Source organism: Lepisma saccharinum, chromosome 22, assembly GCF_977018435.1.
Source record: "Lepisma saccharinum chromosome 22, izLepSacc3.1, whole genome shotgun sequence".
Classification (NCBI taxonomy): Eukaryota; Metazoa; Arthropoda; class Insecta; order Zygentoma; family Lepismatidae; genus Lepisma; species Lepisma saccharinum.
Genome location: NC_139250.1, coordinates 40,216,739 through 40,238,645, shown reverse-complemented (window position 1 = coordinate 40,238,645; position 21,907 = coordinate 40,216,739).

The window sequence follows — 21,907 nt, the reverse complement described above, 5'->3', positions numbered from 1 at the left end:
CACAAAAGACACTATTATGTATTCCGTTTTTGACCTAAGCTAACACTATTGTTGTATATTATATATGCGTTTCTGCCGGATATGAGTCACAGATGATTTATACAGACGTTGGAGTTTGGAATTAATGGTTTTTCCATTAAGGTACAAAAGACACTATTGTGGAGTTCGTTTTCGGACTATTCTAACACTATTGTTGTATATTATATATGCGTTTCTGCCGGATATGAGTCACAGATGATTTATACAGACGTTGGAGTTTGGAATTAATGGTTTTTCCATTAAGGTACAAAAGACACTATTGTGGAGTTCGTTTTCGGACTATTCTAACACTATTGTTGTATATTATATATGCGTTTCTGCCGGATATGAGTCAGGGGTGCTTTATGTACACGTGGGAACTTGGAATTAATGGTTTTTCCATTAATGTACAAAACACATTTTCGGCCTATTCTAAGGCGTCACGTCCGCCCATTTTGGCGTCGGTGGTGAGTCATATTTGGTATAATTAAGGATCCAGATTTACCCGAATTCAACCGGTGTCGACGCGTTCGATCGGAGGTAGAAGATATTATAACACATGTTCGCTTTAAAGGCGAAGAAATTGAACGATGTATCCTATATGCAAACGAAGTATGCGAGCGGAATCCATGTTAATAATATTAACCTGTTACGGAAGAACCTGTTATGTGGTTGCATTCATCGGCACCCCCAAACCGCGCGCGTTCATGGATACGCGTGGGGAAGAAAGGGTCGCCATTGTTACGGCCCCCATCGCTTGGTCTTCTTCCGAAGTTGAATGGAAGTCAAGTGTCGCCAAATTTTTACACACGAGTATTGATTTTCTTTGAGGTTCCAATTTTATTTGGTGGAAGTAATCTACGCGGTATTTCTGCCGCCTTTTGTAACATTGCAAAGACTATTTAACCTAAGGCGTAACGAATTTGGCTGAACTAGGAACATTCTGTTCCAGTATCTACAGGTTAAAGTGGATGCGATCCACTATTTGCTCTTATTTCTGGGTTGCGAACCACGGCCCATTTGATTATTGGGTTATAAACATCAGGATTCATGTAAAATTGACCAGATGTTTTTACTGTTAGAGACAATATTTCGCATTTTTTGTGTATTTTTACTCAGAAAACGCTATTTGAACGATTCAAGCAAGAGTTCGCATGGGAATTTAGACACACAAACTGTGTTTCTTCAACTTTAGCTGAAATTTAGGTTTATTTTTTACTCTAATATCACAATTTCTTCTATTCAGGCAACATTTTTTATTAAATTTTGGACTCACAAAGACATTTTTCAACTTTTAACTTGTTATTTTAAAAGTTTATTTCCATTTTTTACTCTAATATCACAATTTCTTCTATTCAGGCAACATTTTTTATTAAATTTTGGACTCACAAAGACATTTTTCAACTTTTAACTTGCTATTTTAAAAGTTTATTTCCATTTTTTACTCTAATATCACAATTTGATCTATTCTTGCAGAAGTGTTTATTGCAATTTTGACTTGCAAAGATAATTTTTTCAACTTCTTTTATTATTTTTTCTATTTATTGCCTTTTGTATCTTATATTTTTAATTCTTAACTTTGAGTTTTGTTCTTTATTTAAAAAATTTCTCTAATCACTAAGGAAGAAGTACTTTTAAGTAAAACTGTACCCACAAAGTTTATTATTACTATTATTATTAGTATTATTATTATTATTGTTGTTGTTTTTGTTTTGATGTAGTTGTTGAATCTTGTTGTTGTTGTTAGGGTTTATTGACTTCCACTACGCTATTTTTGGTTTGCTTCGTAGGAAAGTTTGTTTATTTTAGAGTTTCCTCGGTATTTTCTTACTGTTAGGGTAGGTAAAGTTTCCTAAATATATGAGTAGGGTTCCATATATTCTTGTTTCTTGCATGTTTTTCATATGATGTGATCACAACAACTCTCCAAGTGCTTTTACTGCATGTTTCCATTTTTATTGAGGCTTAGTGATTCCTAGAGCCACTTTATGCATGAGAGAAAGCTTGAAAATTTCGATCTCAGATAGCCGTCAACCTTATGTCAGAGTATTTTCGAGTATATTTTAGACTTATTATGGGGCAGTAGAATATCACGGCTTGCTTATTTTTTAAGTATGTTGCGCAGTTATTGTATTTTTGCTTTTGCTTTCTAGATAAACTGTATGAAATGTTTAATATTTGTACTTTTTTTGCACTTATAAGAGGCCAAACTTTTACTGTAACTAAAATTATTATCTCTCTAAGCACTGAAACCCTTTACCAAGAGTACTATAACTGAATGTTTATTAATATTGTTTCTTTCATCCCTTAAATATAACTACTTAACAATATAATGACAAATCACAGGACAAGACGATGTTAGCAGATGACTACGTGGCTCTTAAGTCCACCTGCCAAACTTTTCTTACCATGCTATTTACCCTTATAGTCTTTTATTCGGGGTACGTTTCAAGTACTACTTGACTTTTTGAGTGTTTGATTAACACCAGGGGTTATTTGTATCTGTTATGCTGTATTATTTGAGGCTTCTTTTTTTATTCTACAATCACTATATGTCCCTGAGAACTAAATTTCCACTGACTGAAGCTTAAAGCTTAGGCTCTACAGCATGTTGAATGGTTAAGCACTGGTCAATATGAATTTTACAGAGGCTAGTAGGAGGCATAGGAACACACGCCAGAGCCTTATTAGCGTGCAAGAAGCATTTTCAGGGAGTACTACGAGGAAACGAAGTTGATTTTTTTGAGGGCTTTACCAGTTACACAGCCAATATTTGCTATTTCAAGTAACTACATGTACCAAAACATTTTACAGCCCAACACTAACTAGACTTCAATTTATATTTTATTAGGTGCTAAATGTAGCAAGAACACTGATTGTACATACTTTTGAGAATCCAACTATTTCAGGATTTTTTCTATGTACGCATATTTTTATTGATTACTAACTTTAACAGACCAATCAGGAAGACGCCAAAATTCACTAAACTTAGTACTATAGTGTATGTGATTGCATGAAAAGTAGAAATTATAACAACCACAAGATTTCGCTTTTTTTGCTTTTGGGACTAATCGTGACGCTGAGGATGAATGGATGGCCAAAAATCTTAAGGACTGGATGTATTTTACCATTACAGACGCCTATGTAGAAACACTAGAGTACTGTTAGCTTTCAAAATTGAGGTTATACTGTACTGTTTTTTAAATATTTCGTATTTGGCACGCTTAACAAGTTACATTTATATCCATTTCAGGACAAATATTGCTAAAACTCTCAAATTAATGTGTACAACTTTATATTTCTGCTATCAAAGGAATTAACAATCCTATTTTACAAACAAAGGGTATTGTTTACACTTTATTTACTTCAATCTGAGACTAATATTTTACAGTAATTGAATCATTCAGCCCTAGTCAATATTTTACTGCATCAGAAAGTTTGTTATTATTCTAATAAGTATCCTATTTTGTGCTATTCTAACGCAAACGTTGTTTAATTCACTGGTTATAATGCAAACTTTTGCACAAATTCGATATATTCACTACCTTCAAACCAAACAATTGTACTTATTTAGCGCATTTCATTTATATTTCTTGTAATTAACTTATGTTTCTTATAATTAACAAACTAAACTAATTACTTTGGCATGTTAAAAACCTTATTTTTTACTATTTCCTATTCTATCAGGTTCTATATTGCTGTTTTTATCAATTATGTAAGACCACACTCTGGTAAATGCACATATATTCTCTTTTATACACACGCACGTCACACACACACACACACACACACACACATTTACACACTTATACGAACATCATCTGACGTTTTTCAATATTTTGCTATGAAGTTTGCATCCACGCTATTCAAACAAGGGCAGGCAATGTAGTATTTATGAGTATTAGTAATCCCAAAGTGGTGTTTTTGGTGTCCAAGTTCAGATGAGAGGCTGCTATGTGCCTTTTGCAGGGATTGCATGTGAAGTGTATGCATATTGAGCATTATTGACTGTGTAGGCTTCCAAGTTTTGCTGTTATTTTCCTATAATTCTGTGAGACTGTAGAGAGTTTCTCCTTTTCAGCCAGTTTTCTTTCATTGATTGGATACTTTTTGGGAACTTAGCAGTTTTTTATGTTATGAAGCAGATTGTTGTAGAATATTTTGCATGGTCTTTTGTGATATTGAGTGCCTGCTGTAACGGAAGTAAGTATCTTTCCTTCTTGTGTTGATGTTCTCGTGTAGGTTTCCTATTTTCGGTCAAGTTGCAGTAGGGAACTTAGCAGTTTTTATGTTATGAAGCAGATTGTTGTAGAATATTTTGCATGGTCTTTTGTGATATTGAGTGGGTGCTGTAATGGTAGTAAGTATCTTTCCTTTTTGTGTTGATGTTCTTGTGTAGGTTTCCTATTTTCTGTCAAGTTGCAGTACTTAGAATAATCGCTACTGTCTTATTGATCTACGAAGCTCCTTTGAATAATCATTTGCATGTGACCCTATACTCCACGTTGTACTTTGTTCTGGGAGCTATCTTTTGAAGCCTTGGCATTCTGCTAGTACAGTATTATTATCGTAGAGGTAAATTAGTTCGTGAAAATATGTATTTTTCTGATTAACTATAGTCGCTTAGTTGTTCTAGCAGGTATAAGTAGTTACTGCTGATGTTGTTAATTTTCTATTCGCAGGGGCTATGTATGATGTAGCGTATTTGTGTTGGCTGTCCCTTTTATTCCTATGTTGTTGAGTTTCTCCATAAGCATGTCCTGTTTTACTCTATTCTATGCCTTGTTGCTGCTAGATATCTGAGGTATGTTGCTGGTTCATATCTGAGGTAGCTTGTTTGACTATCTATTATTTTTGCTATGGCTGTGGCTATTGATGTCCCTTTCTGAATTCCATGTTGGTTTCTGTTTATCCTTGTTGCTGCTTGTTATCTGAGTTAGGTTGTTTGACTTCAGGACTATCCTTTTTTAACTTTATTGTTGATTGCTGTTTTGTTTATTTCCTTATTTGTTTTTATTTGTCTACTGAATCTATTTGTTTTGTGTCTTGTAATATTATTTACTATAGTAACAAAATTATTTTAAAAATTGATATTTATCACCATACTTGTATATTTCTTGTTCAGTATTTGTCAAAGTTTAATTTATTTTGTCCGCTATCTTTAGCAAATAACACTATTTTGAATTTAATATATAAATTCCTGAAAATTTACTGTAATTTTATATCAACTAACATATTTATTTTAACAAAAATAACAAAATTGTACAAAAGTTCAAATAGCAGAAGAATTGTACTCTTAAATTATTAACTTTGAAAGAATAGTATTTTTAAAACATTAACTTTGTAAAAATTGTACTTTTAAAACATTAACTTTGTAAAAATTGTACTTTTAAAACATTAACTTTGTAAAAATTGTACTTTTAAAACATTAACTTTGTAAAAATTGTACTTTTAAAACATTCACTTTGAAAAAAATGTACTTTACACCAGAAATAATCAAATATATAGGAAAGAAGGAGAAGTTCTGTTGCTCAGAATAATAAATGTGGGATGGAAGGAAAATAATTTTGTTACTATAGTAAATAATATTACAAGACACAAAACAAATAGATTCAGTAGACAAATAAAAACAAATAAGGAAATAAACAAAACAGCAATCAACAATAAAGTTAAAAAAGGATAGTCCTGAAGTCAAACAACCTAACTCAGATAACAAGCAGCAACAAGGATAAACAGAAACCAACATGGAATTCAGAAAGGGACATCAATAGCCACAGCCATAGCAAAAATAATAGATAGTCAAACAAGCTACCTCAGATATGAACCAGCAACATACCTCAGATATCTAGCAGCAACAAGGCATAGAATAGAGTAAAACAGGACATGCTTATGGAGAAACTCAACAACATAGGAATAAAAGGGACAGCCAACACAAATACGCTACATCATACATAGCCCCTGCGAATAGAAAATTAACAACATCAGCAGTAACTACTTATACCTGCTAGAACAACTAAGCGACTATAGTTAATCAGAAAAATACATATTTTCACGAACTAATTTACCTCTACGATAATAATACTGTACTAGCAGAATGCCAAGGCTTCAAAAGATAGCTCCCAGAACAAAGTACAACGTGGAGTATAGGGTCACATGCAAATGATTATTCAAAGGAGCTTCGTAGATCAATAAGACAGTAGCGATTATTCTAAGTACTGCAACTTGACAGAAAATAGGAAACCTACACAAGAACATCAACACAAAAAGGAAAGATACTTACTACCATTACAGCACCCACTCAATATCACAAAAGACCATGCAAAATATTCTACAACAATCTGCTTCATAACATAAAAACTGCTAAGTTCCCTACTGCAACTTGACCGAAAATAGGAAACCTACACGAGAACATCAACACAAGAAGGAAAGATACTTACTTCCGTTACAGCAGGCACTCAATATCACAAAAGACCATGCAAAATATTCTACAACAATCTGCTTCATAACATAAAAAACTGCTAAGTTCCCAAAAAGTATCCAATCAATGAAAGAAAACTGGCTGAAAAGGGAGAACTCTCTACAGTCTCACAGAATTATAGGAAAATAACAGCAAAACTTGGAAGCCTACACAGTCAATAATGCTCAATATGCATACACTTCACATGCAATCCCCTGCAAAAGGCACATAGCAGCCTCTCATCTGAACTTGGACACCAAAAAACACCACTTTGGGATTACTAATACTCATAAATACTACATTGCCTGCCCTTGTTTGAATAGCGTGGATGCAAACTTCATAGCAAAATATTGAAAAACGTCAGATGTATGTTCGTATAAGTGTGTAAATGTGTGTGTGTGTGTGTGTGTGTGTGTGTGACGTGCGTGTGTATAAAAGAGAATATATGTGCATTTACCAGAGTGTGGTCTTACATAATTGATAAAAACAGCAATATAGAACCTGATAGAATAGGAAATAGTAAAAAATAAGGTTTTTAACATGCCAAAGTAATTAGTTTAGTTTGTTAATTATAAGAAACATAAGTTAATTACAAGAAATATAAATGAAATGCGCTAAATAAGTACAATTGTTTGGTTTGAAGGTAGTGAATATATCGAATTTGTGCAAAAGTTTGTTATTATTCTAATAAGTATCCTATTTTGTGCTATTCTAACGCAAACGTTGTTTAATTCACTGGTTATAATGCAAACTTTTGCACAAATTCGATATATTCACTACCTTCAAACCAAACAATTGTACTTATTTAGCGCATTTCATTTATATTTCTTGTAATTAACTTATGTTTCTTATAATTAACAAACTAAACTAATTACTTTGGCATGTTAAAAACCTTATTTTTTACTATTTCCTATTCTATCAGGTTCTATATTGCTGTTTTTATCAATTATGTAAGACCACACTCTGGTAAATGCACATATATTCTCTTTTATACACACGCACGTCACACACACACACACACACACACACATTTACACACTTATACGAACATACATCTGACGTTTTTCAATATTTTGCTATGAAGTTTGCATCCACGCTATTCAAACAAGGGCAGGCAATGTAGTATTTATGAGTATTAGTAATCCCAAAGTGGTGTTTTTTGGTGTCCAAGTTCAGATGAGAGGCTGCTATGTGCCTTTTGCAGGGGATTGCATGTGAAGTGTATGCATATTGAGCATTATTGACTGTGTAGGCTTCCAAGTTTTGCTGTTATTTTCCTATAATTCTGTGAGACTGTAGAGAGTTCTCTCTTTTCAGCCAGTTTTCTTTCATTGATTGGATACTTTTTGGGAACTTAGCAGTTTTTTATGTTATGAAGCAGATTGTTGTAGAATATTTTGCATGGTCTTTTGTGATATTGAGTGCCTGCTGTAACGGAAGTAAGTATCTTTCCTTCTTGTGTTGATGTTCTCGTGTAGGTTTCCTATTTTCGGTCAAGTTGCAGTAGGGAACTTAGCAGTTTTTATGTTATGAAGCAGATTGTTGTAGAATATTTTGCATGGTCTTTTGTGATATTGAGTGGGTGCTGTAATGGTAGTAAGTATCTTTCCTTTTTGTGTTGATGTTCTTGTGTAGGTTTCCTATTTTCTGTCAAGTTGCAGTACTTAGAATAATCGCTACTGTCTTATTGATCTACGAAGCTCCTTTGAATAATCATTTGCATGTGACCCTATACTCCACGTTGTACTTTGTTCTGGGAGCTATCTTTTGAAGCCTTGGCATTCTGCTAGTACAGTATTATTATCGTAGAGGTAAATTAGTTCGTGAAAATATGTATTTTTCTGATTAACTATAGTCGCTTAGTTGTTCTAGCAGGTATAAGTAGTTACTGCTGATGTTGTTAATTTTCTATTCGCAGGGGCTATGTATGATGTAGCGTATTTGTGTTGGCTGTCCCTTTTATTCCTATGTTGTTGAGTTTCTCCATAAGCATGTCCTGTTTTACTCTATTCTATGCCTTGTTGCTGCTAGATATCTGAGGTATGTTGCTGGTTCATATCTGAGGTAGCTTGTTTGACTATCTATTATTTTTGCTATGGCTGTGGCTATTGATGTCCCTTTCTGAATTCCATGTTGGTTTCTGTTTATCCTTGTTGCTGCTTGTTATCTGAGTTAGGTTGTTTGACTTCAGGACTATCCTTTTTTAACTTTATTGTTGATTGCTGTTTTGTTTATTTCCTTATTTGTTTTTATTTGTCTACTGAATCTATTTGTTTTGTGTCTTGTAATATTATTTACTATAGTAACAAAATTATTTTCCTTCCATCCCACATTTATTATTCTGAGCAACAGAACTTCTCCTTCTTTCCTATATATTTGATTATTTCTGGTGTAAAGTACATTTTTTTCAAAGTGAATGTTTTAAAAGTACAATTTTTACAAAGTTAATGTTTTAAAAGTACAATTTTTACAAAGTTAATGTTTTAAAAGTACAATTTTTACAAAGTTAATGTTTTAAAAGTACAATTTTTACAAAGTTAATGTTTTAAAAGTACAATTTTTACAAAGTTAATGTTTTAAAAGTACAATTTTTACAAAGTTAATGTTTTAAAAATACTATTCTTTCAAAGTTAATAATTTAAGACTACAATTCTTCTGCTATTTGAACTTTTGTACAATTTTGTTATTTTTGTTAAAATAAATATGTTAGTTGATATAAAATTACAGTAAATTTTCAGGAATTTATATATTAAATTTCAAAATAGTGTTATTTGCTAAAGATAGCGGACAAAATAAATTAAACTTTGACAAATACTGAACAAGAAATATACAAGTATGGTGATAAATATCAATTTTTAAAAATAATTTTGTTACTATAGTAAATAATATTACAAGACACAAAACAAATAGATTCAGTAGACAAATAAAAACAAATAAGGAAATAAACAAAACAGCAATCAACAATAAAGTTAAAAAAGGATAGTCCTGAAGTCAAACAACCTAACTCAGATAACAAGCAGCAACAAGGATAAACAGAAACCAACATGGAATTCAGAAAGGGACATCAATAGCCACAGCCATAGCAAAAATAATAGATAGTCAAACAAGCTACCTCAGATATGAACCAGCAACATACCTCAGATATCTAGCAGCAACAAGGCATAGAATAGAGTAAAACAGGACATGCTTATGGAGAAACTCAACAACATAGGAATAAAAGGGACAGCCAACACAAATACGCTACATCATACATAGCCCCTGCGAATAGAAAATTAACAACATCAGCAGTAACTACTTATACCTGCTAGAACAACTAAGCGACTATAGTTAATCAGAAAAATACATATTTTCACGAACTAATTTACCTCTACGATAATAATACTGTACTAGCAGAATGCCAAGGCTTCAAAAGATAGCTCCCAGAACAAAGTACAACGTGGAGTATAGGGTCACATGCAAATGATTATTCAAAGGAGCTTCGTAGATCAATAAGACAGTAGCGATTATTCTAAGTACTGCAACTTGACAGAAAATAGGAAACCTACACAAGAACATCAACACAAAAAGGAAAGATACTTACTACCATTACAGCACCCACTCAATATCACAAAAGACCATGCAAAATATTCTACAACAATCTGCTTCATAACATAAAAACTGCTAAGTTCCCTACTGCAACTTGACCGAAAATAGGAAACCTACACGAGAACATCAACACAAGAAGGAAAAATACTTACTTCCGTTACAGCAGGCACTCAATATCACAAAAGACCATGCAAAATATTCTACAACAATCTGCTTCATAACATAAAAAACTGCTAAGTTCCCAAAAAGTATCCAATCAATGAAAGAAAACTGGCTGAAAAGGGAGAACTCTCTACAGTCTCACAGAATTATAGGAAAATAACAGCAAAACTTGGAAGCCTACACAGTCAATAATGCTCAATATGCATACACTTCACATGCAATCCCCTGCAAAAGGCACATAGCAGCCTCTCATCTGAACTTGGACACCAAAAACACCACTTTGGGATTACTAATACTCATAAATACTACATTGCCTGCCCTTGTTTGAATAGCGTGGATGCAAACTTCATAGCAAAATATTGAAAAACGTCAGATGTATGTTCGTATAAGTGTGTAAATGTGTGTGTGTGTGTGTGTGTGTGTGACGTGCGTGTGTATAAAAGAGAATATATGTGCATTTACCAGAGTGTGGTCTTACATAATTGATAAAAACAGCAATATAGAACCTGATAGAATAGGAAATAGTAAAAAATAAGGTTTTTAACATGCCAAAGTAATTAGTTTAGTTTGTTAATTATAAGAAACATAAGTTAATTACAAGAAATATAAATGAAATGCGCTAAATAAGTACAATTGTTTGGTTTGAAGGTAGTGAATATATCGAATTTGTGCAAAAGTTTGCATTATAACCAGTGAATTAAACAACGTTTGCGTTAGAATAGCACAAAATAGGATACTTATTAGAATAATAACAAACTTTCTGATGCAGTAAAATATTGACTAGGGCTGAATGATTCAATTACTGTAAAATATTAGTCTCAGATTGAAGTAAATAAAGTGTAAACAATACCCTTTGTTTGTAAAATAGGATTGTTAATTCCTTTGATAGCAGAAATATAAAGTTGTACACATTAATTTGAGAGTTTTAGCAATATTTGTCCTGAAATGGATATAAATGTAACTTGTTAAGCGTGCCAAATACGAAATATTTAAAAAACAGTACAGTATAACCTCAATTTTGAAAGCTAACAGTACTCTAGTGTTTCTACATAGGCGTCTGTAATGGTAAAATACATCCAGTCCTTAAGATTTTTGGCCATCCATTCATCCTCAGCGTCACGATTAGTCCTAAAAGCAAAAAAAGCGAAATCTTGTGGTTGTTATAATTTCTACTTTTCATGCAATCACATACACTATAGTACTAAGTTTAGTGAATTTTGGCGTCTTCCTGATTGGTCTGTTAAAGTTAGTAATCAATAAAAATATGCGTACATAGAAAAAATCCTGAAATAGTTGGATTCTCAAAAGTATGTACAATCAGTGTTCTTGCTACATTTAGCACCTAATAAAATATAAATTGAAGTCTAGTTAGTGTTGGGCTGTAAAATGTTTTGGTACATGTAGTTACTTGAAATAGCAAATATTGGCTGTGTAACTGGTAAAGCCCTCAAAAAAATCAACTTCGTTTCCTCGTAGTACTCCCTGAAAATGCTTCTTGCACGCTAATAAGGCTCTGGCGTGTGTTCCTATGCCTCCTACTAGCCTCTGTAAAATTCATATTGACCAGTGCTTAACCATTCAACATGCTGTAGAGCCTAAGCTTTAAGCTTCAGTCAGTGGAAATTTAGTTCTCAGGGACATATAGTGATTGTAGAATAAAAAAAGAAGCCTCAAATAATACAGCATAACAGATACAAATAACCCCTGGTGTTAATCAAACACTCAAAAAGTCAAGTAGTACTTGAAACGTACCCCGAATAAAAGACTATAAGGGTAAATAGCATGGTAAGAAAAGTTTGGCAGGTGGACTTAAGAGCCACGTAGTCATCTGCTAACATCGTCTTGTCCTGTGATTTGTCATTATATTGTTAAGTAGTTATATTTAAGGGATGAAAGAAACAATATTAATAAACATTCAGTTATAGTACTCTTGGTAAAGGGGTTTCAGTGCTTAGAGAGATAATAATTTTAGTTACAGTAAAAGTTTGGCCTCTTATAAGTGCAAAAAAAAGTACAAATATTAAACATTTCATACAGTTTATCTAGAAAGCAAAAGCAAAAATACAATAACTGCGCAACATACTTAAAAAATAAGCAAGCCGTGATATTCTACTGCCCCATAATAAGTCTAAAATATACTCGAAAATACTCTGACATAAGGTTGACGGCTATCTGAGATCGAAATTTTCAAGCTTTCTCTCATGCATAAAGTGGCTCTAGGAATCACTAAGCCTCAATAAAAATGGAAACATGCAGTAAAAGCACTTGGAGAGTTGTTGTGATCACATCATATGAAAAACATGCAAGAACAAGAATATATGGAACCCTACTCATATATTTAGGAAACTTTACCTACCCTAACAGTAAGAAAATACCGAGGAAACTCTAAAATAAACAAACTTTCCTACGAAGCAAACCAAAAATAGCGTAGTGGAAGTCAATAAACCCTAACAACAACAACAAGATTCAACAACTACATCAAAACAAAAACAACAACAATAATAATAATAATACTAATAATAATAGTAATAATAAACTTTGTGGGTACAGTTTTACTTAAAAGTACTTCTTCCTTAGTGATTAGAGAAATTTTTTAAATAAAGAACAAAACTCAAAGTTAAGAATTAAAAATATAAGATACAAAAGGCAATAAATAGAAAAAATAATAAAAGAAGTTGAAAAAATTATCTTTGCAAGTCAAAATTGCAATAAACACTTCTGCAAGAATAGATCAAATTGTGATATTAGAGTAAAAAATGGAAATAAACTTTTAAAATAGCAAGTTAAAAGTTGAAAAATGTCTTTGTGAGTCCAAAATTTAATAAAAAATGTTGCCTGAATAGAAGAAATTGTGATATTAGAGTAAAAAATGGAAATAAACTTTTAAAATAACAAGTTAAAAGTTGAAAAATGTCTTTGTGAGTCCAAAATTTAATAAAAAATGTTGCCTGAATAGAAGAAATTGTGATATTAGAGTAAAAAATAAACCTAAATTTCAGCTAAAGTTGAAGAAACACAGTTTGTGTGTCTAAATTCCCATGCGAACTCTTGCTTGAATCGTTCAAATAGCGTTTTCTGAGTAAAAATACACAAAAAATGCGAAATATTGTCTCTAACAGTAAAAACATCTGGTCAATTTTACATGAATCCTGATGTTTATAACCCAATAATCAAATGGGCCGTGGTTCGCAACCCAGAAATAAGAGCAAATAGTGGATCGCATCCACTTTAACCTGTAGATACTGGAACAGAATGTTCCTAGTTCAGCCAAATTCGTTACGCCTTAGGTTAAATAGTCTTTGCAATGTTACAAAAGGCGGCAGAAATACCGCGTAGATTACTTCCACCAAATAAAATTGGAACCTCAAAGAAAATCAATACTCGTGTGTAAAAATTTGGCGACACTTGACTTCCATTCAACTTCGGAAGAAGACCAAGCGATGGGGGCCGTAACAATGGCGACCCTTTCTTCCCCACGCGTATCCATGAACGCGCGCGGTTTGGGGGTGCCGATGAATGCAACCACATAACAGGTTCTTCCGTAACAGGTTAATATTATTAACATGGATTCCGCTCGCATACTTCGTTTGCATATAGGATACATCGTTCAATTTCTTCGCCTTTAAAGCGAACATGTGTTATAATATCTTCTACCTCCGATCGAACGCGTCGACACCGGTTGAATTCGGGTAAATCTGGATCCTTAATTATACCAAATATGACTCACCACCGACGCCAAAATGGGCGGACGTGACGCCTTAGAATAGGCCGAAAATGTGTTTTGTACATTAATGGAAAAACCATTAATTCCAAGTTCCCACGTGTGCATAAAGCACCCCTGACTCATATCCGGCAGAAACGCATATATAATATACAACAATAGTGTTAGAATAGTCCGAAAACGAACTCCACAATAGTGTCTTTTGTACCTTAATGGAAAAACCATTAATTCCAAACTCCAACGTCTGTATAAATCATCTGTGACTCATATCCGGCAGAAACGCATATATAATATACAACAATAGTGTTAGAATAGTCCGAAAACGAACTCCACAATAGTGTCTTTTGTACCTTAATGGAAAAACCATTAATTCCAAACTCCAACGTCTGTATAAATCATCTGTGACTCATATCCGGCAGAAACGCATATATAATATACAACAATAGTGTTAGCTTAGGTCAAAAACGGAATACATAAGTGTCTTTTGTGCACTAATGGAAAACCATTAATTTCAAACTCACACGTGTGCATGAGTCATCGATGACTCATCTCCTCCTCCACCCACGACACGTGGCGCTAGATTAATTAACAATAGCGTCACCCCTCGAAAATGAATAAAAAAGCCATTAATGTCAATTAAAAATAACAGATAATCGAAGAAAAACGACTTTATCTCGTTCCAATTCTACTAATGTTAACTCCTTAGCACGGTGGATAAACATTACACCCAACGATATACTCCTGAAAAAAATCCTGGCTAGATGGAGAATCGAACCTACGAACTCCCTCGTAAGAATCAAGCATGCTACCTCTTCTCCAGGTAGCTCATGTTAAAGTTTGCTACCAGTTTGAAGAAACCAATTCACACATAATGTCATATCTATAATTTCCTCATGGCAATTTTCATGAGGAAACGAATTCAGAGAAAATCGAGAAACGCTGAAAGGGAAAAATGATGAACATGTCTATTGGCGTTTTGTCATATTTTGTAAATTGTGTAAAAATTCCGTGTTTTGAACAAGCAATCGTTTAGTTACGAAGTGTTTTGTTATTTGTTTAAAGTAGGAACAGGAGAGCGAAAAGAAGTCATTTTAATCAGACCCCGTTTGACAAGAAACTTCAGCTTTCTTCCAAAGACTGCATGAAAAGAGAGAGGAACGTATAAAATATAAAATATGTGTGAAATTAAAACAATGGAAACCTTGAAAGATAATACTAACGAAGTTCAAACTATGAAAAACATATTTTCGTGGTGGAAAACTCCAAGTCATTTTCGAATTATGAACTTGATGTTTTTCTTTATTATGAAGTGGAGATATGGGACGATACGATCCCTCAGCAAGAAAATTGTAAGTAAGCTACCTCCAACTTTTTCAATGGTCATAATTACTAATTAGGGTCCGGAAGTTGATGAAAAATCAACTTTTTTTCTGACCCTTAAAAACAATGCTAAACCTGATATCATGTCCGTTTCCCTTCAGTTAGAGCCGGAAAACACTTTCTATTTTACATTTTTTTTTTCATTTTTCGGCCTTTTTTGACTTTTAGTTTATTTGTTAGTATTTTTAACAGCTTTTGTTGCATTTTTACTTATTTTTGAGGTTTATTTTTGTCCTCCCCTGTTGTTTCGTGCATTTTAAATGCATTTACTAGTAAAAGTTACATATTTAGATTTCTTGACATGGTCCTTTTAGCAAATTCACCATGAATCGAAAATACGGTCAATGGAAAAGCATAATATTATTCTTAACTGAAATGTTTGGCAATGGATTAAAATACTTTGTGTGAAGGTCTACTTTGAGGTTCTTTTTCTGGACACTATTATCGCTTTAATCTGTAGTTTTAAAGTAAAATTAGTCACAATATTAAATGCAATTACACTCTGGTATACGCGAAGCAGAACTGTATTTTCGGATACTGGTCGACTACAGTAACTCTGAAAGGAGATGAATTGGTTGATTTAGTGTTTTAAGTCAACTTTATGCATAGTAAGGCTAATCGGGACTGGACCTACAGTTTAAAGTGGGATCCGAACCGAGTGCATAAAATAACGTGAACCGTGTGGTGTAGGGCCTAGGGGGATCGTTTGCTTATGGAATGGAAGTTCATGGGTTCAATCCTACTTCTTTGCAAAATCTTTTTCGGGAAGTAAACGGCTTTGGACGAGAATGCTTATCTACGTTTCTTGGATATTTCCGTTGATATTTATGCGATTTATGTCCAGCATTTCCGGATGAAGAAAGTTGACATGTAAGTTCTTAATATGTGTTAACTTATAACCAGAGCTAGGAATTTTAGGTGCTGCACCTTAACTTTTTTTGTGTGAAAATGGGTAAAAAAGTGACTCATCCCCAAAATAAGCACGTATTGAACTCCACTCATGGTGTTTCGGTTGCACCTTTTTGCACCTTTTTTACAATCTCGGAACCTTTTCCACCTTTTTCACAATCTCAGAACATTTTGCACCTTTTCGCCCTTTTTGCATCTTTATCATTTTTTTAAATACAACTCGCGCGCTGTTTAACCCCACCCACATTCGAGGCACGGCTTCTTGGCACTCGATTCTTGTTTACCGCACAACAATGAATCGGCTTTCTTCAGTTCTTGGACGTTAATGTAGTAAGCGCGCGGACTTTAAACAGTGCCAACAATGACGCGTTACAATTGCTAGAAGTTGTGCTATGCTGTATTGTTTACGAATTGTTGTAGGAAAGCTGTTTTGTTTTCGTTTCCTTCTCCCGTATCAGGGAGCAAGGTAACTGCAGTCTGTGATCGACTGATCGATGCATCGGATTTGCTTGTTCACCATGCCAAAACATAAAGTAAATGTTGGGAAACTGCAGGACATTGTTAAACAGTTTAGCGGTGACGGCATTCAGAGTGATGGATCTGTTCTGAGGTGTGATGTGTGTGATATTTCTATTGCTGTTGATGACAAACACCAACGCACTCGGGTTGTGCAGCATCTACAAAGTGGGAAGCACGTCAGGAATAAAGAACTACGAGATGGTAAAGGTGGGAAGCGACAGCAATTCATTGGTGAAGCGCTTGCATCTTCGAGTTCCAGAAATACAAATGAATTTTTCAGTGAGACAGGAAGAACATTTATAGTGTGTGGAATACCTCTTTCAAAACTTAACAATCCTGTCATGAAATCATATTTGCAAAAATATACTGAGAAGTCAGTTCCAGATTAGACCACCTTAAGGAAATCTTACCTTCAACCTCTTTATGAAGCTAAAATCTCGCAGATCAGGCAAGTAGTAGCTGACCATCCAGTCTATTTCATACTAGATGAAACCACAGATAGGCAAAACAGGTACGTTTTGAACATTTTAGTAGCACCTCTCAATGGACATCAAGTGAAACCCATGCTTTTAAAAACTTATTTTCTCGGCAAAACAGATAATGCAAGTGTAATGAATGCAAAGTTTCAATGATGCATGTTTTGTATTGTGCCGGAGGGCGTAAAATATGATAGAGTGTGGTTAGTTCTTACAGACCAAGCATCTTACATGTTAGCTGCATTTTCTAATCTGAAGAATATGTATCCTAACTTAAAACATGTGACCTGCATTATTCATGCTTTGCATCGAGTTGTGAAGCTCTTAAAGATGAATATACATATGTGAACGAATTTGTTTCTAGCATTAAGAAAATACTGAAAAAGGCTCCTTCTAGAATACAAAAGTACGTAGAAATTACGAAACTTCCACTACCACCCTCTCCCATCCTCACTAGATGGGGTACATGGTTAAAAGCTGCAGTGTTTATTTGCAATCATTTCCATACAATATCGAAATTTTTAGATGCTTTGCCTAGTAATTCCTCAGCTGTAGAAAAACCCAAAAAACTTGCACTTAAACAGGAATTGCAAGATGAACTCTATATTGTACATGGCTTCTCTTTCCTTACTACTGCAATCACAAAACTGGAGGAGCAGTGTCCTGAAAAGAAAGCACAGTGGGCTGTTTTGATGGATGTGCAACGAGAGCTGCAAGGGGTCGGGAAACAGAAGTTAGAACAAAGTTAAGCCAAAAACCCTGATGTTCAAGAAGTCGCAACCAACAAGGATGTGGATTACCGGTTGAAAACAAAATACGCACCACTTGTGTCTCTTGACGTTGAACGTTCTTTTTCAACTTACAAGTATCTGCTTAGTGACCGCAGATGTAGCCTCACTCAGAAGAACATAGAAATTTTGAATGTAATCTATTTTAACAGTTTTCTAGATGACTAATTCTAAGCAAGTAAGAAGAAGCATGTTTTCCTTTATGTCGCTTTCTAATGTATCAGAGAATTTTCTTTGCTTAGTTATATTAAACGATTTAAAACCAGAGAATACTCTGTGATTATCCAGACAAGTTGAATCATATATGTATGCACTGCTCACAATAAATTTTACATCTGAAAATTAGCACCTATTTTAGCACCTTTTTTGTACAAAAATTGGCACCTTTTTTGCACCTTTATTGGCAAATTTTTGCACCTAAAATTCCTAGCTCTGCTTATAACAGCTGACTGAAAGGAAAAGTATTTTCTAAAATCCTACCAATCACTGAAAGATTAAAAACATTAGTAGAAGCATTACTTGAGGCATACACAGTGGCGACGATTATGGAGTGTGGAGGGGCAGTTGTCCTCGCACTATGCTAAACCTTATCTACCAAGGGAAAGAAAGTGTCTTTGCGCTCCCCCCTCCCCCACCTTGCCCCATCAGTTTTGAAACCCAATCGCCGCCACTGAGTATGCATCGCAAAAATATTGACAGTAATATCATATAATATTATATTACCTTATCAGAACACTTCGTACTCGGTAAATAAAAAGGAAAAAAATATAAGGAAAGGGTGGGATTTGAACCTACGATGTTTCGATCTTGACGAAAACAGTAAAAAAACAAAATTGTTGTCATCTAACAAACTACTCCATGAGATTGCTAACAGAAAGCTCAGTAAAACACTTTAATCTCAGTTGAAGCAACATTGTGCCGGAGTTTCGAACCATTTTTTTTGGCAAGAACCAAGGAAAAGACACACTTTACAGAATCGTTTGGTGTTGTGCAAGGTATCTTTACTAAACATTTCGCATAAAATCATCATAAATTTGCCATCTTGCATTCAAATGTGAACGCAATTCTTTCCAGGTGGATGAGAAGCTGTTCAGTGTTTCACAATGCACATACATTTTCCTATTTTCAAATTCAGAACGAAGAATCTTGAAATATTTTCAACATTCGTATTTCTACTTAACATTTTCTTGTCTACTCATATATTTTATTACTGCTTTAGGGTATCTTTACTTTATGTGAAAGAATGAAAAAAAAATCACGAGCGTTTTCATTCAGGAAGAAGAAATGTTGCAAAATTGGCTACTCTTAGTTGGCTCTGAAGCGCTATGCTGCCAAATTTACGAATTCCGGACTTTGAAATTTTTCAGGGCGGTCAAATAAGATGTTGCGAAGTGTACATAAGAATACTAAGAAGTCAGCAATATTTTACAGTTGCAATGGTTGCATTACCTTAGTCCCATTCCAAGCATTCAGTACAAACAATTGATGAAGGATCACTACAGATATGACGTCTACATTTTTCACAATGTTTTCTGGTTGTTTTGTCTCTCCCTCCCACACAGATAGCAGCGACCTCTACTGTTACCTTGTTGTCTGCGCTCAGGCTGAGTTTCTTCGATTACAAGAAGGGCATTTCCTCTTCTCTTCAGATATACAGGGATGAAAGGAAGCTAGATTAGACTCTCAATCAGAGGTTTTATAAGTTCCAACGACAAACTTTTCAGGAATTCTCGTCTTGCAGAAGGTTTAGCTGCAGCATTGTTGAACTTGTAAATGATTGAGGCATTGACCACAAGTGTTGCCCCACAAGTTGTAGGACTTCTCTGATAGGCGCAAGCCTATCAATTTATCTTCGCTGCTGACGATCTCTGATGTCATCAAAACGAAGACATCGCGTGAGAGAATGAAATCTATTCTCACTCATGGCAAGATAACAGACTTCCACACCAGTCCCTGCAGAGTTGTCCCGCACCTGCTTAGTTTTTTTTGCTGTTACTCCCCAAACAGCCGGTTAGTAGCAACATGCCTATGAAAGCACGAATTTCAATAAACATTCGTGTGTTTGGCGTCCCTGTCTAGGCTAAATTCCTTCTTTATATGGTCAATATAAATGTTGGTTGATGTAGCTATAGTTCCAATAACGTTAAAAAGTACAAAGCAATCAAGTGCACTGCGTGCTTCCCTACCCTGTCCAGTTGGTCCTGGGAGCCGCAAAATAAATAATGTTGTCAGCTCTGGTTCGTACATTTCTGGGCTGAGGGGATAGTTCATTCACTTCATTACATTTTTAAACTGATCTCTTAGCATGCATAAATTTGCAAATGGAATGTCCTCTTCATCACTGGATTCTTCTTCCGCATTTGGCGCCAAGGTCATTTTCGGCATTTTTCGCTTGGTCCTTTTGTGGCTCATCTGCTTCTTCGGTGTCAAAGAGATCGTCCTGGACATCTACATATCGTAAATGGTCATCTCCACCATCTCCACAATCGTCACTATCATTCTCCACAACATCGTCCTCATCGGAACTCTCACCAAGCAATACGTCCAAAATAAGAGAGTTATTACAGAGTTGTGGACGCTTTGGTGCATTCATAACACAGTTAATCGCGTGGGGGACAAGTGTCACCCAACTGACTTTCAAGCGCAATAACACGGGCCACTCCTCACTATAACATAGAAACGCACACTAGTCAGGTAGCTGGAGATGTAGGCGGAAGGTACTGAAGCCCCTAGCACTCCCCTCCACCACACTGCTTGGCGGTAACGAAAACAAAGGGGCTGGGTGACAATGGTCACCCGCGCAAGTACTAGAGGGTTAAACAAGCTACCCCCAAATATTATGTGCATATAGGTAAGTACGACTGCCTATTTAGTGAGTATAACAACTAAGGTGCGTTGCAAAATTATAAGAACGAATCAAAAAGTAACTGTGACACCTTTACTGAGTTACAGATACATGAACACAACACATTACAATGTTCAGAAGGAGAAAACTTGTTGACCAGAAGTCATGTGCAGGCAATGAGAAGGTACAAAGCAACGAACCTTAAAAGTGACCATGTTTACTGTTGCAAAATGATAAGAACGGCATCCCAGACCTGCTTTAATAGCCAATACACGAACCATGACAGTACACCATCTTGAAGACCCGATCACACATGCTGTCCACTAACGTTTCCAATAGATTAGCATCAAGAACCTTAGGTCATGAACGTTGTTGTACTTGGTTCCATTGGCATACACTGAACGGCTCAGAAGACCCTACAAGTTTTCCATGTGGTTAACGTCAGGGGATATCGCAGGCCAATCAATGACGTGCACATTCCTGTCAATAAACCTAAAGATAGTCGACTCAGCAGTGTGTATAGTGGCGTTGTCTTGCTGAAAAACGCCACTGATCGCCACCAATGCCATTGGAAAATGGCAATAGATTGTCCGTTAGGACGTTGTGCTATCCGAGCGCATTCATACGGCCTGTGGGAAAGGCGAGATTCGTTTCCCCATGATAACCAAACCCACCCCCACGCCATTACATACTGTCCTCCTTTTTGTCTCTTGGATAAGATCTTTACCTCTTTGCGGGGATCATGCCAATAGTATCTCCAGCCATTGGGACCATCCAAATTGAATTTATATTCATCACTGAAAATTACCCACCGCCATTCCTCCTTCCACGGCATGTGTAATTTAGCTCAGGACACGCGACACTCCTTGTGTTGCGCTACGAATCGTGGCTCTCGTTTGGCCTTGCGATATCGGAGACGATTGCTGCGTTTCACAGCTCGTGATGGCGTTGATTGATGCACATGGATATGAGGATCACGAGTCAACTATCTGAGGGATGTTTCACCAACAGCCAGCTTCCTCAGGACGTCACGTTCCTGTCGGGGCG